Source organism: Rhodnius prolixus, unplaced genomic scaffold, assembly GCF_049639745.1.
Source record: "Rhodnius prolixus isolate KJV_2025 unplaced genomic scaffold, Rpr scaffold_7, whole genome shotgun sequence".
Taxonomy (NCBI): domain Eukaryota; kingdom Metazoa; phylum Arthropoda; class Insecta; order Hemiptera; family Reduviidae; genus Rhodnius; species Rhodnius prolixus.
The window spans coordinates 20,016,120-20,043,211 of NW_027411582.1; the positions used below are offsets into that span (position 1 = coordinate 20,016,120).

The window sequence follows — 27,092 nt, forward strand, 5'->3', positions numbered from 1 at the left end:
CAAAGGTATGTACACAATCAACTCTGTTTATTAACTGACTGACATTAGTAATTAGAGTGGAGGTTATATTAGTTCTAAATACAAACTATAAACCTAACAATACTTTAGTAATTTGCTCGTACTGCAGTAACAGGAATAATATTGGTATCTTGTCAAATGTGTTTTAGAGACAAGTTCGCTGCTAAATTATTTAATCGGTAAGAGATTTTGAGGTCTCCAAAAGAAAAAGAAGATAGGTTTAATAAATACAATTTGTTCTGCGTCCATAGTCCACGGTGAGCTTGATAACGATTCCGCTCCTGGTCCCATCCTAGGAGATTCTTTTTTTTTTTTTTTTTTAAATGCTTTTAAGCACTATTTGATGTGATTAGAATTGTAATCTTCTTTGGCTCAAATTCGTTCTACAAAATATAAGTTTTTAAGCGAGCATTTAAGGGCACAATCTTGTGTATCTCTGATCAGAACAATTTTACGATAAAGAAATTGGATGTAAGCAGCCTCTTTTCAATGGCTGCCAAAGGCACAAAATGCAATACAATTTGGGAGGTTAAATAGACGCGAAATCCTCTCTTCTTTTGCCGTAAATCCGTTCTTTTGCTTAATCCCGTACCATCATGTTTTCTTCATAACTTCCAAATCCTTGTGACCTTCATTTACCCTTTTTCATCAAATTAATTTTACTTCTAAGGTCTTTGGGCACAGCCTGTGAATTTGATAGAAGATGGTATAATTCTAAATGCTTTAGCCAGTTTTAGTTTAACACTAAACCTACCGACATTTTTGCATAACTATTCCTACCGTGACTGGTCAAATGACCGGACTTTAAAATTACTTAAATTTCTTATTACAGACTGAGGATAATAATTATTTAACTACGAAAAATCATAGTTTCTTTTGTTTAAAGATAAATCTCGTAGATTTTACTCTTTATTGCACCATTTTTTATAAATCGTATAGGCTTCTCAATTGCTAATTTCCCGCATATGTATTTTTTACAGTTTAGACAGCATTTTTTAGTCTTATTGCCTTTGTAGTATCTTATTTGACTATTTTCCGACCACTTGTTCATGCTTTTGCAATGGTAATACAAAATTTTGCCTTGAAATTTCACTTCCGGTAGTTTTTTTTTTTGTACAAAATCCATGCATTTATCCCGGGGCTAAGTCCAGGATGTTGAAAACAATTTGTTGAGACCATCTCCGAGATTTTCCACGGTTATATTTCTTCCACGAGCTGTATACATTTCTGCTAATTTCAGAGCGACCAATTCCCCAAGCAGAACTGAAGGTTCTCTGCTTTCACGTTTTCCTAAAAATGGAAAGCCTTTTATTGCATCGAACGCTAGCCAAGATTTGATACCCAAATTTGTCCGGTTTATTTGGCATGTACTGAGTAAATCTGCATCTTGACTTTGTTAGGAACAAATATCCTTGGAAGAGATATATGCTCTTGGTTAAAACAGTTTTGACTGTTCTCTACGAATTTGTTCCAAAATTTAGAAATCAAAGCAAATTAATCGGTTTGTAAGCAATTATTTCTTTGATCCAATCGAATAAACCTCATAATTTCCGTCTATATATTTCTGCTCAGTGTTTGAGAAGAATGCTGGTCCCTATTTTTTGTTCCATAGAAATGGGCAATATCGTACTTCTTTTGCCTCATATGCACCACATGCAAACAATAATCCGATAAATGCATTGAGTTTTCGAGAGAATTCTGTTACTAAAAATAAAAATAAATAAAATATTAAAATAAGTAAATAAAATGAAAATATTCAGCCGGTCAAATGACCGGTCGCAGTAGTTAAGACGAACTACATATTTTTCTCAAAAATCAAATATTAGGAAAAGAAGTGAATATTAAAAAAACAATTGTTTACATATTTTAGGAAAAGTCGTTAAGTTTAATGGCGGTATGATGACGTTGTACTTAGAAAATTTAAACTAAATTTAAAAAACTCGTCAATTGACCGGTCGTGGTAGGTTTAGTGTTAAATATATAAAATAAAACAAGTAATAAACATTAAAAAAATGTGCAACAATTATGCTCAACATGATGAATGATGAATTTTCTAATAATAATTAATACCAGATGAAGACGATGATCCTTCACAATATCAATTTGCAAATGCAGATGTTCATTATTCAAATGATGTCCAATTATTTCGAGGGGTTGCTTTTATAAGAGATGCCAAAGTTAGGGAATAAATTATAATTTTCTCCCTTCTTTTATTAGTGAAAGAAACTTCGAATCTTGTTATTTTGTTGTTAATTAAAAGAAATATTGTTCTAAGTAACATTATGGTTAAATAATAGCGTGCTCTTTGTTTATATTGTAAAACAAAGATGGCGTCACAATGTAACTAGCAATAAATGATAGTAAATTTTTTGCATGTTAAATGGGGAGCTAAGCTCATTAAGTTACAGTGTGACAAAACCCAAATTGCAATGGAAAAAAGTATTAGTATAATTAGGGTTGCCATTTACAGAAAAAAAAAAAAAAATTATTTCAATTTTTTTAACATCATTGCCAGAGCCAAAAAGGTTGTATTTATCTTTAGCACAAAAGAAAAAAAGGGAATTCAAACAGTACATTTGTTGCAGAATTAATGAAAACATTGTGTAAAAAATTTAAGTAAACATGTGGCAAAGAAATGCAGAAGTTAGAGTAGGGTTAGAAAGCTTAAAAAAACATTGGTAGTTCCCTCTCAACTAACCACAAGATGAAAACACTTCCTTTTGTTCACATACGTTTTACTTGACCTACTTTTAGTTGAAAAAAGAATAGAGTATTTCTCTGTCTCGAATAAATTATTTCTTTTAAAACTGTAGCAATAACCAGGTTTTTCAAATTAAGAGCAGTATTCAAAATTAAATGATTAGTGGCTCGAATATTAAGCAAAATCCTATACTTACTTTTTATATATTATTATATTTTCCATCGATAAGAAAAGCTAGAAATAAGAAAAATTCCATATGAGAAAGTAATCCAGCCAATTTACCCATGATCCAGGCGTCTCTGAGGATATTTCAAACCTTACAATAATCAATACTGACACCTGACACACATAGTAGGTAACTGTACAAGGTGCAGGATGTATGCACTACTATTTCTATGTTTTAACAAATCTACAGGAAAATTCTCAAGTTCATTAACAATCATTCTTACAAAATTAGACTGTATTAGTCACCCTCACTTAAAAACTATCAGCTCAAGTAAAAATAATAATGCACCACCAGAAGAAATTTAGTTATAAACATTTAACATTCATACGAGTTTATTCAAATACAATAACATTAACATAACAAGTAAATAATTACAAATAGAGAGAAATGACATCATTTACGGTACAAAGATCATATTGTAAATAAAATATTTTTAATTGTTTATTCAATAAAATAATCAACTAATTAAGCTGTATTAGAGAGAAGAGTAATATGGCCTAACTTTGCAGAGGCAATTGAATTGGTATGTCATTTGTGGTATATTTAATATCGATATGATATTGAGATCGATTGATCAAGAGGAGAGTGGACAGTAAGGTTATGTGGAGAGCATAGAAATGAAAACGTATGTGTTTTGTTAAGTTACATTTACCTTTTTAAGAAATACATAATATCTACTTGGACTTACATGTGTATTATTTACCTGTACCGAGAAATACATAAAATCATTAAAACCTTATTTTATATAAATCTTAGTGCAAAGTAAACTAATAGTATTTGAAATGCCAGATATTAAATATGGATTAAATACAATAATATTAGGTAAGTTGTTCCTTGCAAGAGTTAATTCCCAGAAGTTATGATAGAGAATTATTAAATAATAAAGAATTTATTTCTTATTCTCTAAAGTCGTTAAGTACTTCTTAAATCCTATTTTATGTTTGTATATTTATTGCTTTACTCAAGTTATTATTGCTTACTAAACGACTGTGAAACTTCATTCGATTTATTAATTCTTTTTTCCTTACAATTATTTAAAAAAATAAAATAAACTGGCCTTGTTCAAATAATTTATAATGGTCCTAATTATTAAATTAAGATTTTGAATTAAGTACTTAGTGTAATTAAAACGCCATTAGTGGCTTATTTCACAGCTTCTCGCTTTAATATTTTAATTTAATAACAGGGTTGAATTAAGAGGTGAAAAAGGACAAATAAAATATTTTATTTTTGTGACGTAAGGGAATGTTGATTTTATTAGAGGCATGTTTTTGATTTGTGCACCGGTTGCTGCTTGTAAAATGTGTTAGTTGACAATTTCATTTTTGTATGAGAGGATATTCTGGTTTAATTTTCAAGATCGCATTTCTGTAAACTGAATGGATTTCCGTGTAGATCTGTAAAAGATTTATTCCCAATTATAATTTGTAATTCTTATACAAATTTTAAAAACAAAGAAATAAAGTAAATAAAGGTGTGGCTATTAAATAACGAGACTGACGCTGCTACAGAAAAACTATGCATGCGCCAAATCCTAACGACCGACAGCTGTGCAGCGTAAAGTCTTCTCTTTCGATTGCAGCGTCTCACATGTTTGTAGAGAAATCGGTCTGACCGGAACCGTAGTTTGTGTAAGAGGTGTTAGTTTCGTTTTGCCGAAAACATGATACTACACATGTAGTAGAGCAAAGAATTGTCGTGAAATTTCACATCAAAACTTGGTAAAACCGCTACTGAAACTTTTATCTTTATTAAAAGAAGTTTATGGCGATGAATGTTAACCACGTGCGCAAGTTTTTAAGCGGTTCAAGCGTTTCCAAGATGGCCGAGAAGACGTCGGAGATGATGACCGCCCGGGTCACCCTTCCACGTCCAAAACGGATGAAAATATCGGTTATAATTAATCAACATTACTACCGGTGAGGTGCTTGCTCAACTCCGTGAAAGGGTAAGGAAAAAAACGACCCGATTTTGAGGAAGAACAAGTCACGGGGTTCTCCATCAAGACAACGCGCATTGTCTGCCAAGTACAACATCCCAGTTTTTTAGGCCATCCGCCTTATTCGCCTGATCTGGCCCCATATGACTTGTTCCCCCAAAGTCAAATCTGCATTAATAGGAACACGATTTCAGTCCGTTGAAGCTGTGAAAGAAAAAGCGGCCCGCGTCATGCAGACACAGAAAAAGACTTCCAGCACTGTTTGGGAACAATGGTAAATTCGCATGGAGCGTTGTAGGGATAGGGGAGGGGTGTATATTGCAGGTGATAATAACTAAATATGTATAAATTTAAAATAAAATGTTTTACAGCAATAGTCTCGTTATTTAATAGCCACACTTACAGCAATAGTCTCGTTATTTAATAGCCACACTTACAGCAATAGTCTCGTTATTTAATAGCCACACTTACAGCAATAGTCTCGTTATTTAATAGCCACACTTACAGCAATAGTCTCGTTATTTAATAGCCACACTTACAGCAATAGTCTCGTTATTTAATAGCCACATGTATGTATATTTTTCAGTTTTCTATTTATCTTTCTAATCCTGATTTAAGTACTATTCAGGAGTGTCCCTTCTAGTCTAATTTACTTCTTTTTAGCCTAGAAGCATTCCGATAAAGGAAAAAAAATGTCTTTTTGATGAGTGGAAGAATTAAAGTTGTGATTTTTCTAAAAATCTTGGTTTTATTTTATTTATGTTCACTTCTTTGGGTCAATTAGTTAGATTTTATAAAAACGTTTGGGAGCTTTATTAACAATTAAAAAAAAATATATTTTAGCAAACAGATACAAGCTCATCACCTCACAATTGCCGCATAGATAATTGATTAATCCAACAAAGGTTTTTCGCATTGTTAGGTTAGGTCTCACCTCAAAGACGAACAATGTAAATACAGGATAAAAACTATTGGAATTATGAATATAATCTGAGTCTATTATATCTATTTGTTAGCAGTAAAGATTCATTGGAAGTCCATCAGGAATGATTAATAGCATTGCCATTGTAGGTGAAACAGATTGTACGTTATTACTGGATAATAATAGTATTTTTATATATACGAGGGTCGTTTGAAAAGTCCGTGCAAAAATAAAAACTACTTAATTTTTTGGGGTAAACCTTTTTTATTTTTCAACATAGTCTCCTTTTAGGCTTATACACTTCGTCCAGCGCTGCTCTAGTTTGTTGATCCCTTCCGAATAATAGGATTTGTCCAAGTCTGAAAAATAGCCATTCGTTTCTGCAATCACCTCCTCGTTTGAATAAAATCTTTTTCCCGCCAGCCATTTCTTCATATTGGGCAACAAATAGTAGTCCGAGGGAGCCAAGTCTGGAAAATAGGGGGGATGTGAAACGAGCTGGAACCCTATTTCCATTAATTTTGCGACCACAACTGCTGAGGTGTGAGCTGGTGCGTTGTCGTGATGGAAAAGGACTTTTTTGTGGGCCAATCGTGGGCGTTTTTCTTGCAGCTCGGTTTTCAAACGGTCCAATAACGATGAATAATATGCACCTGTAATAGTTTTACCCTTTTCCAGATAGTCGATGAGGATTATTCCTTGCTAATCCCAAAAGACAGTCGCCATAATCTTTCCGGCTGAAGGAACGGTCTTCGCCTTTTTTTGGCGCAGATTCCCCCTTGGTAACCCATTGTTTAGATTGTTCTTTGGTCTCAGGAGTGTAGTGATGTATCCATGTTTCATCCACAGTGACGAAACGACGCTTAAAGTCCTGCGGATTCTTCTGGAACAGCTGCTAACCGTCCTTGCAACACTTCACACGATTTCGTTTTTGGTCAAGCGTGAGCAATCGCGGCACCCATCTTGCGGATAGCTTTGTCATGTCCAAATGTTGATGCAAAATATTATGTACCCGTTCATTCGAGATGCCCACAGCACTAGCAATCTCACGCACCTTCACTCTTCTGTCATCCATCACCATATCATGGATTTTATCAATGATTTCTGGAGTAATAACCTCAACAGGGCGTCCAGAACGTTCAGCGTACGAAAATTTTGAAACCACTTATAAACTGTTCTAATCGAAGGTGCAGAGTCACCATAATGTTTATCAAGCTTCTCTTTAGTCTCCTGAGGCGTTTTGCCTTTCATAAAGTAGTGTTTAATCAACACACGAAATTCTTTTTCGTCCATTTTTTGAAAATCACTAGACTTCCTCGATTGAAACGAATGCCAAACACAAAGAAATAGACCGATCTGGCTGAAACTTGGTGTGTGTTCTTCCAAGAGATGCTACTAACTAAACATAACCTCGATACGCGCCAGTAGTGCTATCTCTCTGACTTTGCACGGACTTTTCAAACGACCCTCGTATAATAGTTTATTTTCCATATTTATAACAACTTTTCTTATAATGTGTGCTATTTGTTTGATAGTAAATTGGAATTACATTATTTTAGGGCTTTTATAGACTTTAATTTTCTTACTAGTTTACCTTTTATAGTATGATAGATCTTTCTAGATCAAACGTTATCCCTTGAACATGCATGAAATATCTTACAACGGTGCCTAGTAGTGGAAAAAAAACAAAAAAGAAATTATATGTTAGAGGATAAAATAGCAAATATCGATCAAAGCTAAATTTAACATACTCTAACTTGTCCAATATTACTAGAATATTACATGCAAAACGTTTTTCAAAGCATGTTAGCATCAACTACTTTCTTTTTAAAGTTATTATAAGATTAAAATTTACAAAGTTTATTATTAAAAACACATATATAGATTTTTTGTAGACCTTCTTAAATTATGATAGTAAGGTTATTTCTTTAATAATGGCTAAAGAAATTTGTTTTTTTAATATCTTTTTTATTGTTAATAGTAAAGTAATCGCCTATTTTTTAAGGCGGGGCTTTACGTCCAACTGCCATTTTTACTAGGTGTCGTGGACAGCAAACGTACTTTACTATTTCTCATTTAATCATTAAATAAAATCCAAGGCCAAGACCGGGAATCGAACCCAGTACCACAATGCATATTATAGCTTTACAGGTCTCGCCTCTTAACCCACTCGGCTACCGTGGCGCCTTTATTGTTAGTGTTTTATACTCGTATCTCTTTCATTGATTCGGATACTAATATAACCTTCATGTGGAGTTTCTATAGATTCAGAGCATTTGAAGTACCACTGTACCGCAATTTTCAGGAAATATACTTTGTAAACGTGTACTAAATGAACAGATTGTTTGAAGGAATAGAATAGTACTAATTTAAGTTTATTTCATTTAAGGAATTAACTTAGCAAGAGGTAGAATTTCTAATTATACTGGCAGCTGATTGGACGATACTTGAAAAGGCGGTTCAAGCAAGTTATTATTGTAGTTAAGGAAGGAAATATATGATAAGTGGCCTTGAAGAACTTGAAAGTAACATCTGTAAGTTGTGAGATTTCCAAAGTAAAAGATCTATGTCTTTTCAAATAATCTCGCTTTATAAATACAATCAAATGATTGAGAAATGTCTGTAAATATTAATGATAGTTACTACTTTCTCAAGAGAAGGTGTTTGCAATTTTTGGTTGGAAGAATGAGAAAATATTAGTAAAAGATACGAGGTGTGGCTATTAAATAACGAGACTATTGCTCCCCTATCCCTAAAACGCTCCATGTGAATTTACCATTGTTCGAAACAGTGCTGGAAGTCTTTTTCTGTCAGCTCCTGCATGACGCGTGCCGCTCTTTCTTTCACAGCTTTCAAAGGACTGAAATCGTATTCCTTTTAATGCAGATTTGACTTTGGAGAACCAGATAAAAGTCACATGGGGCCAGGTTCAGGCGAATGAGGCGGATGGCCTAAAAAACTGGGATGTTGTACTTGGCTAGAAACTTGTCTTGACAGATAATGCAGAGGTGAGCCGGGGCGTTGTCTTGATGGAGAACCTCGTGACTTGTTCTTCCACAAATTGGGTCGTTTTTTTTCCTTACTCTTTCACGGAGTTGAGCAAACACCTCACGGTAGTAATGTTGATCATTATAATCGGTATTTTTCATCCGTTTTTGACGACCTCTTCTCGGCCATCTTGGAAACGCTTGAACCATTCAAAAACTTGCACACGTTATAAACATTCATCGCCATAAACTTCTTTTAATAAAAGATAAGTTTCAGTAGCGGTTTTACCAAGTTTCGATGTGAAATTTCACGACAATTCGTTGCTCTACTACATGTGTAGTGTATCATGTTTTCACAAACTACGGTTCCGGTCAAACAGATTTCTCTACAAACACGTGAGACGCTGCAATCCGAAAGAGAAAAGGCTTTACGCTGCACAGCTGTCGGTCGTTAGGATTTGGCGCATGCTTAGTTCTTCTATAGCAGCATCAGTCTCGTTATTTAATAGCCACACCTCGTATACCTAAATATAAATTTCATTATTAGGCCACTTTGAAAGTGCCTCAAAGCATAGAACCAAAATCAATTTCTTTACTTTAGTTTTAAATAGAACACAAACTTTTCTTGGATAGGAAAGAAGATTTATTTGATTTAGTTGAAACAAAAAATCTTCTTCAGTTTGTTTACTAAGACCAATCGTGTTTTCTCGATCTCAAATGAGAAGGTAGTAATTTCTATTTGGTACGATACCAAGTTAACTTAACTTACTACTTATTACATTGATTTCAGTGATCCATTATACAATTTTATATCTTTAGTTATTTATTTACATTGATTTCAGTGATCCATTATACAATTCTATATCTTTATTTATTTATTTACATTGATTTCAGTGATCCATTATACAATTTTATATCTTTAGTTATTTATTTACATTGATTTCAGTGATCCATTATACAATTTTATATCTTTAGTTGTTTAATAAATAAAATAATGCTAGAAATACAATTTATCTTTACGCCAATCTAATTATATTAGAGTTAGTACAATAGCCTGTTTTACACCAGCATCAACTGGCGCAACCTTTACACCAAAAAAATACGGCAGACTTGCGTTAGTATTAAAACCCAGAGACAGGGTACAGTACATAGAAGGGGTTTGTAAGGTTGTGGAAGGGAAATATGAGTTTTGTTTTGGATGAAGGCCAACTTTGGGTGGCACAGCAAAAGCTGGAGTATGCTTACAGCTGGCGCCTTGAGGACAATGTAAAACTAGGATATCCACCAATATAAAATACATGATAGGTTATTATTCTTTTTTGTTTTGTTAACATATTTGATGAAAATTAATTTTTTAGATATTGTTTTAAAACCAATATGCAGTGTTTTATTTCTTTTCAATTACGTTCATTAATTGTGTTTTTTATGAGTAGGTATTTAACAAATTAACTTTATTTTTCCAATAGTTCAACTGAACGGTGTAACGATTCCTCCAGCTGACGTAGTACGATACTTAGGACTGTACATTGGACAAGAGACTCACGTGGAACCCACATACTCGACTGAAACGACAAGAACGTGAACAGACGCTACAAGCTACTAGACTACTTGACCGCAGATCCAAACTCGACTTGAATCACAAACTGACAATTTACAAGATACAGTTAAGACCGATATGGACATACGGAGCAGAAGTGTGGGGCACAACCAAACCCTCGTAACTCCAAACGCCTGCAGACATTACAGTCTAAAATTCTACGCGAAAATCCTGAATGCTCCATACTACATTTCTAACCTTACCATACACACTGACCTTCACATCCCTTTTGTAATCGATCTAATTAAGTCTCGCTCCCGCAACTTTCACAGCCTCCTAGTTCTCCATCCTAATTCTCTCGTCCAACAACTCTCCTCTCCTCACCTTCCAGACAATCCTCCTCGTCGCTTGAAGGAGCTAGCCTAGGGACCTACTGTTGTGAGTGCAATCCACTGAGAAAGAGTTCCATCAATGGGTGGTGACTCTTACATGTCTTTCATGTGAAAATTTAACCAGTTTCATCAAATTTACTTGATGCAACATTTGTTGTAGGTATAAATATGACAAATAAAGTGAAAAAAAAAATCCAAAACATAATGTTATATCTTGCACAATTATGCAAGACACATTCAATGACTGTTAATTTCTCAAACTTCTTGAGCGACACTCGACAACCCCGTAAAGTGCCACGCAATCATTATCTCTCTACCACTCTTTCAACAGTCGAAAAGGCTTTAACATTCCAACACTCTTGACTATAAAATCGAAATCATATCTTCATTAACATCAATGAAATTTAAAATTCTGTGATCAAAACTTCAGCTCCAAAAGACTAAAAACAAAGGGTGCGCGTTCCACTAAGCGTTCACAACGATCACGCTCATGACCGCGATTTCGCACTTGCTTGCGAGCGTAACAATTGAAAACCCAAGTGGAATGGACTATGGGGCGTTTTAACCGTTCATGTAAACATTACAAATGGCGACCTCGAAAATAAGTATGAAGCTTGAAGAGGTTACTTTTTAATTATAACCCCGATTATAAGCAGTTATAATAAACTTTATTAATTATTGGTAAAGTTGACTTATATTAAAAAAATATATATAATTCAATTTTTATATTACATTTTCGTGGAGTATTTATAAAATTTACGTTTAAATAAAATTAATATGTCTTTTGTGGCAATAGTTGGATATTTAGTAATGCAACGTAATAATGCTTTAGAAAGTTCTTTATCTAGTTCCGATGAAGAGTGGAATGCAATTTTACAAAATCGCAATGGTGAAAAGCGAAAACTTAGGCCACGTATTATTAGCTATCAAAGTGTAATTGATCGTTATTCAGTGATTTAGTATGTAAAGGGATAAGTAATTTTTCATTTTATTATTTTTTTTTAAACATTCGAAAAACACATTCAATTATTTGCATGAGATAATTTTTTCGGTCGCCATCTTTTCTTCTTAAAAAATTGCGCCAAATTTCTGATCGCCCACTTTGACCCAGCTCTTAAGGTTGGGGGCGTTGTGAGCGAAAATAATGACGTCATTAGTGGGGTTTTCGCCACGACCACAACAACCGCGGTCGTCAAGTGGAACGGCTGAAGGTATATTTTGATCGTTGTGAGCGCTTAGTGGAACGCACCCAAAATAACAGCTGCCTTTGATAACACTCTTCGCTATTAACTCATTTGAACTGATAGCCTTTTTCAAAACACAAAAGTTTCAATAAAATATACCACCTTTAAAAACTCTCCATTCTTTTTTCCGCCATATCCCATTACTAGAGCGTAGAAATTAGTTTAAAAGCTTCAAGCATTCCTTAACATTGTGGTTCCTGTAAACATTTTTTGACTCTCGACAAGAATGGTTTAGGACCAATATTTCAAGTGCGTAGAAAGAGTGACTGAAGTTAAATAGCATTTGAAAAAAAAAAAAACTGTGACTATGTCATGGACACGGCCGTGGTGTTGTACGTGAATACGTTCACGTAACGGGTTATATTTTTTATTTAAAATATTTTTATTTATGTATTTAGGATGAAATCAAGGAAACAAATCGACGATCGAACACAATCTATGCCTATACAGTCCGTTGTCGATGTAGAAGCGATTTCATCATCCACTTGCATAATTTCAACCGCCCCAGCTGCAGATGTACTGACACCGTCGTTGATCCGCTCGGCCGCATTCATTCTTTTACGTTCCCGAACACAGCTTGACTCGGTCATATGGTGTTTTATTATTACCATTCGATTGTTCTTGAGAAGCCCTTTCCAAACCGTATTGGCTTTTCGACGCGTATAGGCAGACATTATATATTATTGATAATATTTTTTTTATTCTAACACCTTTATTTTATTCACTGTCACTATTTTACACTAATGTTTTATATACAATCGATAGATTGTGACGACAGCTGACGATTAAAACTTAAACGGATAACGTAGCTTCTCCGAGTCAAAAGTTATACTAATTCCAAATCTCGATACGCAGCAAAATGATCTGAAAATGGCGGCGCTTCCCCCTCCACCGCGCGCGATGCGTCACAGTCCTCGCTTATCGTAATGAATTCTTTGATCCTTTAGCTATCCAGTGGTCTAATTTAATTTTGGATGTAGACGATAGATTCGAAACTATAATGCCAAACTGTATCCCCCGATTTTGTTATCATTAGGTTTTATGGATTGCCTCCATATGATAGCAAATTTAAAGACGTATTCACGTCAAAAAAATATGCTCTTGAATATAAAATAACATGTTGAACTACTCATATAGAGAAGAACCTACATCAAAACAAGCAACTTTTAACCAAAATAAATTTGAAATAATAGCTGACTTTATCGTGCAAACTAACAAAAAACTTTACATATATTTATGTTATATTCTTCTTTACATAAAATTACACAACCATAATGACGAACACAATCTACAAGATTTGTTATCTATTAAAATAGATGTTCATTTAAATATTATTGAAAGCCCCCTGACAAGATTACGTCAAATGTCTTGCTAATGTGACAACTTGTCAGACCTAATACCAATTCAGTTTGAAATGCCTTAATACTATTATCTAGAAATTAGATTTGGTACTAGAAACTAATTTAAGCACTAACTATATTAAAGCTGGTTTTGCCAAATTATCTTGTTTCGTGTGCGAATGGTGTACAACCTGAGGAAGTTTGTCCCACATACTCTTCCTTATTCACTCTCTTACCAAATTCATTTCACTTGGAAAACTTTGTCTAGACAAAACTTAGCTTTGCAATCGACTAGAGACGATGAAGTGAAATTATTTAATGTCCACGAATTTATCTAGGTAAGGAAGCAATAGCTGTGCAAATCAGTGATAGTTACACTTGGGAAATTTCAGTTGGCCAATAAAAAGTGTTGGCAAGATTGCTTTTTCCGCTTTAAATTAATTAAATACACAAACTTTGTGGATAACTTTGTACTTATAAATAGAACACTTAGACTTCCTTTACTATCTGTAATTGTAAACACCAATCAGCCTTATTTATTTATTTTTTAATTTGCAGGTATTTACGAGGTCTGTAAATTAAGTAATGAGACTTATTTTTTTTTTAATTTTTTTTCTCAAAAAGAATTACAATTCTATATTGTCACCGTCAAAATAACTTCCTTCTGAAGCCACACAGCGCTGGAGACGTTTCTTCCACTCCTCATAGCAGTGCTCGAACTCCGATACTGGAATAGCCTTCAGCTGGTCGGTTACAGCCGTTTGAATGTGTTCGACTGTCCCAAAATGAGTTCCCTTGAGGTTGATTTTTCAACTTCGGGAAGAGAAAAAAAGTCACAAGGACTCAAGACAAGCGAATAAAGAGGCTGAGGAGCCACAGGAATGTTTTTACTGGCCAAAAACTCTGGTTTATTGAAATTGCTGTGTGACAAGGAGCATTACCCGTGATGCAACACCCACTTGTTCTTGATGTTTGGTCTCACACAAATGACCCTTTTTCGAAGTTTTATCAAGAACCTCTCGGTAAAAGTGTTGATTGACCGTTTGACCTTGAGGTAGAAACTCTTTGTGGACGATTTCGTGGATATCGAAAAAACAAATCAGCATGCATTTGATCTTCGACTTCGCCATCCTTGCTTTTTTTGGGCCTTGAAGAGGTTGAAGTGTGCCACACCATGCTCTGGCGCTTGGTTTCTGGGTCGTACTCAATCACCCAAGACTTGTCACCCAGAAATGACACGTTCCAGAAAATGAGGGTCATTTTCAATTGAATCCAAAAAGTCAAGGCAGACAGTCGTAAACATTCAAACGGCTGTAACCGACCAGCTGAAGGCTATTCCAGTATCGGAGTTCGAGCACTGCTATGAGGAGTGGAAGAAATGTCTCCAGCGCTGTGCGGCTTCAGAAGGAAGTTATTTTGAAGGTGACAATATAGAATTGTAATTCTTTTTGAATAAATTTTTTTTAAAAAAATCAGTCTCATTACTTAATTTACAGACCTCGTATTTGCTTTTGTAAGAAATTCTTTAGAGCAATAATTTTTTTCAAGCAGAGAGAGTCTATAACAGGAGTGATGATCTTTTGAGTCAATTTTGAAATTCATTATAAGCCGGCGAACCGTTATAAAGTTAAATGTATATCTATTAGATTGGATTCACTACAAGAACTTAATGCAGCGAAAATTGCAGTTGAGACAAAAAGGAAATTTACAAATACTTCCGTAGTTTTACCAAAATTTCATTGCTTTCTGTTTCTAACATTTCATTTTTATGCCAAGCGTAGGTATATTATTTTAGTTCATCATTACATTGTATGTCATATTTCATTTTGGAGATAATAAATGAATTTTGTATAATTAGGAAGAATTTAGCGGGCCATCAAATTATTTCAAATCGGGCCTGCTGGACCTACTAATTATCTACTTATATTTTTTGAGAATAATTTTTAAAGTCACAGCTTAACAATGACAGTAGGATTAATGTCAGAAAAAATGAAAAGCTTGTATATGTTGTGCTGAAAGCCTAGAATTAAGCTTATCCAGATTAGCAGTCATCTCTCGATGTTATCTCTACTAAGTTAATTATTCTAGACTAACAGAATAGTACATTATTCTATAACTTAATAACAATGTACGCCAAAATAGAAGAAGTTAAAACTCTGATATGCTGTTAAAGATTTTTACTTAAATCGATAAGAGTTAAATCGAATATTTTAGGCCCCCAGATTATTGCAAATAATATATTTATTTATATGCGAGGTGTGGCTATTAAATAACGAGACTATTGCTGTAAAACATTTTATTTTAAATTTATACATATTTAGTTATTATCACCTTCAATATACACCACTCCCCTATCCCTACAACGCTCCATGCGAATTTACCATTGTTCGAAACAGTGCTGGAAGTCTTTTTCTGTCAGCTCCTGCATGACGCGTGCCGCTTTTTCTTTCACAGCTTCAACGGACTGAAATCGTGTTCCTATTAATGCAGATTTGACTTTGGGGGAACAGATAAAAGTCATATGGGGCCAGGTTCAGGCGAATAAGGCGGATGGCCCTAAAACTGGGATGTTGTACTTGGCTAGAAACTTGTCTTGACAGACAGTGCAGTGTGAGCCGGCGCGTTTGTCTTGATGGAGAACCCCGTGACTTGATCTTCCTCAAAATCGGGTCGTTTTTTTTCCTTACTCTTTCACGGAGTTGAGCAAGCACCTCACCGGTAGTAATGTTGATTAATTATAACCGATATTTTCATCCGATTTGGACGTGGAAGGGCGTCCCGGTGCGGTCATCATCTCCGACGTCTTCTCGGCCATCTTGGAAACGCTTGAACCACTCAAAAACTTGCGCACATGATAAACATTCATCGCCATAAACTTCTTTTAATAAAAGATAAGTTTCAGTAGCGGTTTTATCAAGTTTTGATGTGAAATTTCACGACAATTCGTTGCTCTACTACATTTGAAATATATCATGTTTTCGGCAAAACGAAACTAACACCTCTTTACACAAACGACGGTTCCGGTCAGACAGATTTCTCTACAAAAAATACGCGAGACGCTGCAATCGAAAGAGAGAAGGCTTTACGCTGCACAGCTGTCGGTCGTTTAGGATTTGGCGGATGCATAGTTTTTCTGTAGCAGCATCAGTTTCGTTATTTAATAGCCACCCCTCGTATATACAACTGTGGAGTTATTAAATGTATTGGACTTTGTGGGTTACTTTTACTGGCAAGAAATGAATCGCACAACCTAATACGAGGATCTGTGTTTGTATACGATAATTCAGGCTAAAATGGATTTCGATTAATCTAGCAGAAGAATTACTAGAGCAATGTAAAGACTAGCAGCATATAAAAATTAGATTCAAAAGAAGTTGTTGGCAAGTAGACTGAAGAAGCATTGGAACCATTTAAGTCACTAAAACTTACTCGTAGTTTTAGTTGATCTTCTAACGTACTGTGCGATCGGAGCAGAGTGATTTCCTCATATTCATTCATCAATTAAATAAAAACGCCAAAAGACAGGAAATCAATAATTGTACAACCCATAAGTTTTATTCTCTCCAGTCTAATAGCCGTCAACTTCCGATTCTGAATTATTTATAAAAATTGGCACTTAGCTTATCGAGTATTGGCATCTGTTTTCAATATGTCCAATTGGCCAATGTGACGGATTATCTAAAAGGTAATCTGTATTTGGAAAACAAATCAACAATCAAGCTCAATTGATATATAGTTACAATCAGATCGCACATATTACAAATGCTATTGATTAGAAAAGGCAGAATCAGATTATCCCCATTGGGTGAGCTTGTTTAATCCTGTAAATAACAGCTTGATTTAGTTGGTGGAATTACAATTGACGAGTTTGGTTTTTTTTTTAAATTGTTTCTCTTGATAAAGAAGGAAAATCTATATCTGGCTCTTAATCCAGATAAACCGTCCATTGGATTCGTTCAGATCCGCTGTATAGACTCATAGAATAAGAAAAATCACAAGGATTATACGACCGAGACTAGAATTTGTAACTTCATGTGGCGAAAGTAGCGAAGTTGTTGCAGCTGTTTTGACTACAAAATGTTTTATTAAGTTCAAAACACCATCAAGTATAACAGCTCTTACAGTCTTTTTGAACAAGAACTTTTTCTCGTGGCAGCTTTTCTAACTAGAAGAGCTGTTATATAAACAGGTTATTCTTTTTTCCCATTATTTTGTAAAATAATATAGTTGTAACTCTATAATTTGTCTACCTGTCCTCTTCAACGGCAGTTCTCTTCCTTGTACAGATCTGGTGCGCTACCTGGGCTCTACATAGACAAGCGACTCACGTGGAACCCACAACACTAGACTTAAAAGACAAAGTAATGACAAAACGTGCGAAACTGCTTAACAGACTTCTAGGACGACGCTCCCAAATTACCCATTGAAATAAAACGCTTAAAATACAACACTATCCTCAAACCTACGAGGGTCGTTTGAAAAGTCCGTGCAAAAATAAAAACTACTTAATTTTTTGGGGTAAACCTTTTTTATTTTTCAACATAGTCTCCTTTTAGGCTTATACACTTCGTCCAACGCTGCTCTAGTTTGTTGATCCCTTCCGAATAATAGGATTTGTCCAAGTCTGAAAAATAGCCATTCGTTTCTGCAATCACCTCCTCGTTTGAATAAAATCTTTTTCCCGCCAGCCATTTCTTCATATTGGGGAACAAATAGTAGTCCGAGGGAGCCAAGTCTGGAGAATAGGGGGGATGTGAAACGAGTTGGAACCCTATTTCCATTAATTTTGCGACCACAACTGCTGAGGTGTGCGCTGGTACGTTGTCGTGATGGAAAAGAACTTTTTTGTGGGCCAATCGTGGGCGTTTTTCTTGCAGCTCGGTTTTCAAACGGTCCAATAACGATGAATAATATGCATCTGTAATAGTTTTACCCTTTTCCAGATAGTCGATGAGGATTATTCCTTGCGAATCCCAAAAGACAGTCGCCATAATCTTTCCGGCCGAAGGAACGGTCTTCGCCTTTTTTGGCGCAGATTCCCCCTTGGTAACCCATTGTTTAGATTGTTCTTTGGTCTCAGGAGTGTAGTGATGTATCCATGTTTCATCCACAGTGACGAAACGACGTTTAAAGTCCTGCGGATTCTTCTGGAACAGCTGCAAACCGTCCTTGCAACACTTCACACGATTTCGTTTTTGGTCAAGCGTGAGCAATCGCGGCACCCATCTTGCGGATAGCTTTGTCATGTCCAAATGTTGATGCAAAATATTATGTACCCGTTCATTCGAGATGCCCACAGCACTAGCAATCTCACGCACCTTCACTCTTCTGTCATCCATCACCATATCATGGATTTTATCAATGATTTCTGGAGTAGTAACCTCAATAGGGCGTCCAGAACGTTCAGCGTCACTTGTGCCCATATGGCCACTCCGAAAATTTTGAAACCACTTATAAACTGTTCTAATCGAAGGTGCAGAGTCACCATAATGTTTATCAAGCTTCTCTTTAGTCTCCTGAGGCGTTTTGCCTTTCATAAAGTAGTGTTTAATCAACACACGAAATTCTTTTTCGTCCATTTTTTGAAAATCACTCGACTTTCTCGATTCAAACGAATGCCAAACACAAAGAAATAGACCGATCTGGCTGAAACTTGGTGTGTGTTCTTCCAAGAGATGCTACTAACTAAACATAAACTCGATACGCGCCAGTAGTGCTATCTCTCTGACTTTGCACGGACTTTTCAAACGACCCTCGTATGTGGACTTACGGGACTGGAGCTATGAGGTTCAGCCAAACCTACAAACATAAGGACAGTACAAAACATTTCAATCAAAACTACTGCCGACAGATAATTGACGCTCCTTTCTACGGTGACTAACCTCCACTCTTCACAACGACCTCAACATTCCCTTTATAGACCAACTCGCCAAGACTAAATATCAAAAATGCCATTCTACTCACTCGACTAGCTCTAATCCTCTTGTACTGTCTCTCGCTTCCTCTGACATCCCTAATACTCCTCGCCGACTGTATCGCCAGTGGCCCCTTGTAGTCTGAAGACCTAAACGTCATCCTCTCTCCTATAGAGAGTGCTACCGCTGGGTAGTTTCTCTCCTCCCGCACCAGTTCATCATACTCTTCATATTTACTTATTGTATACAATGCATACAGATTGTAAATTACAAAATAAATGAATAAAATAAAAAATATTTTGTAATTGTCACAATTCTCCTCGAACTTACTGCAATAACCAAAAATGAACGTTTCAAGTATAACTAAAGAGAACGATGTCGCTTCTTGTGATGAAGTTGAAAAAGAATCATCACATTTATTACCACGAAAACATAATTTCTTGACGATTAAATAATGGCAGTAGTCCAATTTACAGAGTTCAACTAAAAGTCTTTTTTTTTAAAAAAAAAGCCATTTAAAAGTTCAAATGATTTATTATTCAGTTTGTAAAAGTTTGAAAATGACCCTGGTTATGGGAGAAATTTTACACTTTTCTCATTTTCCTCTCTTTACTTTTTCATTGTCGGTTTAGTTCATTAATGCATACACGCATTTTTCCACAGTTTTTCTTTGTTAAAAAAAAACTATTATCTACCACCAAGCTCATATCCAGGAAGCCGTGTGTACACTACTGGTTTTTATGTAATAAGTTTAATATACGTAGATTGCTTTTAATATGGTTTTTTAAAAACTATTTTCTCTCCCTAATAGTTTAAATTTTTCCTCTCATAAAGCTAGCGCTAACTTTAGACAAGACTTATCTTTAAAACTTGAGGCTATAAATAATCGATTTATTAAAAGAAAAAATTAATTAAAAGCTAAAATAGACAACAGTGTCAAACAAATATTGTGTTAACATAGAAAAATTAATGTTTTTGCTACAAGAATTCCACAAACATTAACAATACGGTGTTCCAAAAAAAATGTTGACTTCTAAATTATAAAGAGCGCCGGGCGGAAAAACATACTATCAATAATTTACTATCAATCAATCAATTTATTTACTATCAATCAATTAATTTCAAATTCTAACAATAAATGCAAAATATTCCCTAATTTAGAGGTTCCAGTAACCAAAAGTATTTGTTTTTTAAATTCTGTACGAAACACATAAAAAATGAAGTGATTTTAACGTTAATTAATCGAAATCTTTCAAAAATGTATATTTTTCTTAATATTTTTTTTAAAAAAAGTACAGCTTCTTTAATTATTCATAACTTTGAAAATAAAATGGCCATCAAAATGATTCCAACTGCATTGTCTTTATAGCAAATTATATTTAAATAAACTTTGTACAATTATACATGTTTTGCTAATTATTTGAAAAGATATAAAACATTTAATTAAGATTTTTTATATAAAAGAAAAAGCAAAACCAAAATCTTTTGATCAATGGTAGCGACCTCTAAATATTAATCGATTTCGCTCTAATACGGACGAAACTTTTTGTTTTTAAATGAACTTTCGATTTTCCGCCCGGCGCTCTTTAAAATTTAAAAGTCAACATTTTTTGAAACACCCTAGGTCAGGGGTCGGCAACCTATTTTAAGTAAAGAGCCATTTCTCCTTAAATAATTTTAGTAAATCTTACCAAGAGCCGCAAGGATAATGATCTATAAAATTCTGTAGATCATTTGTATTCACAAAGTATTATTTTACGATATTCAATAACGTTTAAATGTTTTATATATTTTTTTTTCCACATATTACGAAGTAAATAAATAAAATAAATAATAACTAAACCTGTATTTGAATGAAAATGGTAACAGTCCGATATATTACGTACTGTATTTTAATAAAATTCTATTCAATTTCAAACCTAACACATTTAAAATTCTTTTTGAAAAAATATCTTTACTTTAATAAATGAAATTTTCATTTGTTTCAATAAAATTGAAATATACAATTTATTTTGGACAGGCTGAAGAGCCACAAAATTTGGATAAAAGAGCCGCATGCGGCTCGCGAGCCGCGGGTTGCCGACCCCTGCCCTAGGTAATAAATATGTCCGGTGTTTACGCATACAATTCTTATATTAATCTTTTCGACTTTACAGTGAATTCTTTTTGTTTTAAATTCTTTATTAAGCTTCATATTTTCAGCTAACTACAGTTCCTCATCATTTTCGTTTAAATGATTTAATAGAGGAGAAGGTGGTAATTTGGGATGGGATTGGAATTTGGGACACCCCTGTTTCTGGGTAACCAGTAGTGCTATCTGTTAGTTTTTGGTGCCTTACTACTCTTTGAGGTAAGCTTTGTCTGCTGCAGAAGGCAGCGCGTCAATCGAGTGGCAGCTTTGTCCAAGAGAGGACCGTGTTGATTTTGTCAGTGCTAAAAACGTTTTCTTAAGGTTGATTTTCCTCTGCTTTTGGTTAATACCGAGGAAAGTCAGAATAATTTCCCTTAGACATTAAAAATGTAGAAAGTAGAGAGTTTTAATTGTCAGTATTATGGATTTCAAATATGAATGTATATTGGAAAAAAATGAGGTTATATTGTACGCGGTGTAAGGTGGTATTATGGGGACAGCGTTGTCCCATATAACAACCTCGTTAATCGTCTGCCAAACAAGTGTGAAAAGTGGCCCTGAGGACGAAACTAGTGTCTTATAAATATTTGTTTTTCTACAGGGTACTATAAAGGGCCTAAAAAGATATACCTAGAACAAAATTAGGACCACCGCCGAAAGGCAAACGTTAAAATTGAGATGAAAAGGACATGGTTAATGCTATTAAAACTGTAAGGGAGAAAGAAGTTGGTATTAGAGAAGCTGCACTTCACTTCAGAGTCCCAAAGTCAACATTGCGTCGCCTATTATCAAAACAAACAGATTCTGAAGACGATTCTGATGTTTCAGTTTCATCAGGTGAATCGTATTTGTCCACTCCACCCCAAAATTCGACACCAGATAATGAAGGATGCGGATTGCACTTTTTTGCGAAGAAAAGTTCAAAAACTCAGAAAGCCCGGAGAAATGTGGATTGAGTGCATTGTTTGTTGTCGTTGGGCTCATATGGAATGCACTGCATGTGAAAAAGAGTCATCTGTTTGTGATTTTTTGTGTCCAGTCCACACCTATCATGACTTGACATTTCTCTAAGAAAACTGATTACACCCTAATTTTTAGCCTTAATGAACGATAATTGTGTAAAATATAGTTTTTGTGGCATATTTAAGACTTATTTTTACAATTCATGGAGAAACGAGAACTATAATTATTATGTGTGTCCCATATTACGACCACACTTTCTGAAAAGCCAATATGGGCACCACGACAGACTTTTTTGAGTGTAACTCCAGACTCCTTGCTGTGATCCACTCAGGGGCTCCAAATTTACAAAGACAAATAATGTATGTCTATGATTTTACTTCAGAGTAGATTTTAAATTCTGTAGTGTTCAAAATATGCAAGATAAAACAAGACTGTCCCTTATTACCACCTTCTCCCCTACTAGGTCTTGGATTAAGCTGCTTTCTTGTTAAATAATAAATAAGCAATTTAGACAAAATCTGTACCAAACACTCTCGTATTATGGGGATCATCTATAAGTTGAACTCTATCAAAGAAGGCCCGAGAAATTCCTGTAGCATAAAACATTAACAATATCTGTGAAAAGTAAAAGACGCAGAGAAAAATTTTCCCTTCAATTTGTGGCCTTCAAAACCTTATTTATTTCAATAACTCGACATGATGCCTAAATTACTAATAAAAAGCCAACAACAAATTATTAATACCAGGTGAGGTAATTAAAGTGCAGGTTAAAATTTGTAAATAGTAATAAAAGATAGTTGCTAAGTGACCATAATAATTTTAATAGTTTTCCCGTAGGTGGAGGAGAAAAATGTGAAAACTATAGCGTGTCGTCAGCACTTTAAAAGTGGCTAACGTCGCACACTATTCTATCGATTTTATATTAGTTCTTACGGGCAACAATAAATGTATATAAGCCAAGGTTAGGTTGTTTTTTTGTTTTGTAATAGTATCCAGTTTTTTAAATTGATTTTTCTTTAAATAAAGTAAATAATAGTTATTTATTTAACAAGTGTGGAAAGTAGTACTTTTCCTCACGCGAGGCAGGGTTTGCACGCACGAGCGAGCGAAGCGAGGCGTGTGCAAGTGCAAATTGCCGAGTGTGAGGAAAATACTTTGCACTCGAGTTAAATATTATATTTTTTCTGCACCCATTAGATTTATTAACTAAAAAAATTAAAAGTTTCATTTTTACAGTCTACAAAAAGTAATTTATTTATTATAAACATTTATTGTTATATTACTATTATTTACATTACTTACGTATTCACATTACTTATTACATTTTCTGCTGTTTCTTTTATTGATGGAGGAGTGTTTTCTAAACAGGAATCACTAGAATCCATTTTAAATTTCTATAAGGTAACACTATAACCTTTTTAACTGTTATAATTAAAAATATCTAATTATTTATTAAAGTATTATTTTTATTTCTATATTCCTTTCAATTTTTATTTTATCGTTTAATATTCGTTTTTTAATTATTTAGTTACGTTAAATAAGCTTATTAGAGTTTTACAGAAAATATTTATGTTAATAACAAAACTTCTTATATCAAGGAAGCACAATAAAGTTTTTCCACTCACTTGTGCGGAAAGTGACACTAATGGGAATTTCCCCCCACTAGTGTGGGAAGTTGGGCATTACACAGCTGATTTTAATTGAGTAATGAGAACTTCCCTACATGGTTGCAGAAAAATGTTATTTCTTTTATATTAATATTGTTATTCTTGTCATTAAAAAAAAAATACACGCTGGCCAGAAAGCTTAACATTTGCAGGGATTCAGAATATTGTATAATTTGTTGGTAGTCCTGAATTTTGATCGCTGGTAGGTACCATGATTTCTACTTTAAACTACTTTTTCAAAATAAATAATAATCGAAACATTTTTCTGCCTTATGAGAAGAGTAAATATCCTAACTCACTGCCTCCTAAATTATTTATTTCTAAATCTACTTTTGCTGCTTCTGTAGTCTTCAACTATAACAGGATTGAGCATTATCCGACGATTCCCTGGTTTGGCCTGGAGTCAAAAATCCGTCAGTTTTTCAGCAGATGTTGGTGTCATCTTAGCTTACATTGCTTGGCTATAGTTTGTTACTTAGAGACAGTTTGTCATTTTTGCTGTTGGTTAAAGGCAATGGTACTATCCTCATGGTCCCGCCAAGGGGCTCCTTAACGAATGTACGAGGTCTGTAAATTAAGTAATGAGACTGATTTTTTTAAAAAAAATTTATTCAGAAAGAATTACAACTCTATATTGTCACCTTCAAAATAACTTCCTTCTGAAGCCACACAGCGCTGGAGACGTTTCTTCCACTCCTCATAGCAGTGCTCGAACTCCTATACTGGAATAGCCTTCAGCTGGTCGGTTACAGCCGTTTGAATGTTTTCGACTGTCCCAAAATTAGTTCCCTTGAGATGATTTTTCAACTTCGAGAAGAGAAAAAAGTCACAAGGACTCAAGTCAGGCGAATAAGGAGGCTGAGGAGCCACAGGAATGTTTTTACTGGCCAAAAACTCTGGTTTATTGAAATTGCTGTGTGACAAGGAGCATTATCGTGATGCAACACCCACTTGTTCTTGATGTTTGGTCTCACACGATTGACCCTTTTTCGAAGTTTTTTCAAGAACCTCTCGGTAAAAGCGTTGATTGACCGTTTGACCTTGAGGTAGAAACTCTTTGTGGACGATTCCGTGGATATCGAAAAAACAAATCAGCATGCATTTGATCTTCGACTTCGGCCATCCTTGCTTTTTTGGGCCTTGGAGAGGTTGAAGTGTGCCACTCCATGCTCCTTATTTGCCTGACTTGAGTCCTGGTGACTTTTTCCTCTTCCCGAAGTTGAAAATCACCTCAAGGGAACTCATTTTGGGACAGTCAAAAACATTCAAACCTGCTGTAACCGACCAAGCTGAAACGTCTCCAGCGCTGTGTGGCTTCAGAAGGAAGTTATTTTGAAGGTGACAAAATAGAATTGGAATTCTTTTTGATTAAACAAATTTTAAAAAATCAGTCTCATTACTTAATTTACAGACCTCGTATAACCATTTGTTTTTGTGGCCTGGATGTAGATTGTTTTAGGAGATCAGGAAACGACCTCATGTTCTGTATGATTGCGTTGCATTTCTTCTTTCGGTTCCTTGACTATAGAGTAACACAAAGATGGACCCTTCTACTTAAATTTGGGCCAAAATGGGATCCTCTAGGCCAGACGTTAGGTATCCAGGCTGAGTTATTCCTTTAACTTTATCCCAATAGCTAAGACCTACCAATTGGTTTAGATTTTTTTCTCAGATAGAGCGCACAGAGATTTCTTTTAACTTTGTACACCATTTCTCCACTTAATTGTTTATCATTTTTATTGAAGCTTTGTTGATTTCGTTCCTAAAAAATGCAACTTTAAGCACCTCTTCTAAATTGCTACTTTCGTATAATGTACGGTTTCACCATTATGTATTAATATTACTAGGCGTTAAAAGCAATACACGAATTCCATCTTTGGTGAAAATAGACGGACCAATTGGAATTAAATATGTCTTTAAAATCATATTTTTCTCAAGCCATCTCAAAAGACCCGTTTGAACTCAAAAAAGAGGGGAGAATATCACGGAAGAGATCTAAGATTTTCCAGTATCTAGACGTAATAATATTAATTGTTAGACATCTTGAAAAAAAATAAAAAAATAAAGAATTAGAAAGTTCTCAATTAATAATTTTTATAATGTACGAATAAAATTCAATGTTGAGTAACATAAAAAATGAATTTTAATAAAATTTAAAGTATTTTTAAAGAATTTAAATTCAATAGCCGTGGTTTTAAATTAATCATGGTCACTAACTAAAGCATTTTACCAAAGAAAGCCTATTGGCTATATTGGATCAGGACATTGTCGTGCAAGTTTCTCATTCTGGCCAGACAATAGTTGTGGTTTTTCATCAACAATTTGGTTAACAGTAAACCCCAGTAGTGGACCCTGAGCACTTTAGGAATTTAGACCACACTCTACAGTTCGGTTAATAATTTACTTAGTTTATAACAGCTAAAACCAGAAACCTAACTTTTAAAAAAATCTCATTTTAAAGCAATCACTTCATTATTAAGTAGAATAAATATTATTGATTTTAATTTTACATTTTTCAAATATAAATTGTATTAACAACCAATAAAGATCATCACTCCTAAAATGCTGATTTAAAATATTTCCAGCATTATTACACGGAAATACGCAGGATATATTATCTAGTTTTAGATTTAGAATAGCAATTAGGTAGGACAAATAAGTGGAACTCCTGCAAATTACTTTAGATTATATCTTACAACTTTTATGCCGTTCCTAATCTAGGAGATCATAGTTTATTATTAAATTTCATGTGTACGAAACGGCGAGTAAACATTTTTTTAACGTAAAACAATCTTTGCTATATGAAACTGACAGTGAATTAAGTTCGTTATCAAAAGAATCCTAAGTAGATTTCCATTATTACTGAAATCTGATATGGGTTTCCCTAGGAGACTAAAAACAGTATCCTATAACTGGCTTCGTTTACTGAGCAGAATTTAGTTTAAAAATAGAAACATAGAGGTTATTGTTTACATTTAATCAAAACGTCAGTGATGAAGCCATTTTCTTTATATGCATGTAAACAAACAACAGGACTTCAGGCAAAACATTTAACCTGACTGTTCTTAGATTTTCAGTATCAGACGATTACCAGTTTGATGTGTTAATGT

At 34.5% G+C, this 27,092-nt stretch overlaps 1 protein-coding gene and 2 long non-coding RNA genes across 7 annotated transcripts in view; 1 reads left to right on the top strand and 2 right to left on the bottom strand.

The window, feature by feature from the left end:
• The window catches only part of LOC141447142 (uncharacterized), a 188,989-nt gene that overhangs the window by 88,778 nt on the left and 73,119 nt on the right, over window positions 1-27,092 (bottom strand). The window lies entirely within an intron of this gene.
• The window catches only part of LOC141447152 (uncharacterized), a 49,315-nt gene that overhangs the window by 2,453 nt on the left and 19,770 nt on the right, over window positions 1-27,092 (top strand). For 2 of the 3 annotated variants that reach the window (XR_012454158.1, XR_012454160.1), the window contains exon 2: window positions 8,196-8,340. The exons of the other annotated variant lie outside the window; for it this stretch is intronic. This is a non-coding gene — a long non-coding RNA (uncharacterized lncRNA). The remainder of the gene's footprint in view (window positions 1-8,195; window positions 8,341-27,092) is intronic. 3 annotated transcript variants of the gene reach the window in all.
• Window positions 292-27,078, bottom strand: LOC141447154 (uncharacterized). The gene is made up of 4 exons (XR_012454163.1): window positions 24,106-27,078; window positions 7,401-7,474; window positions 2,916-4,342; window positions 292-703 (listed from the first exon to the last, which is right to left on the bottom strand). It is a non-coding gene; the product is annotated as an uncharacterized lncRNA (long non-coding RNA).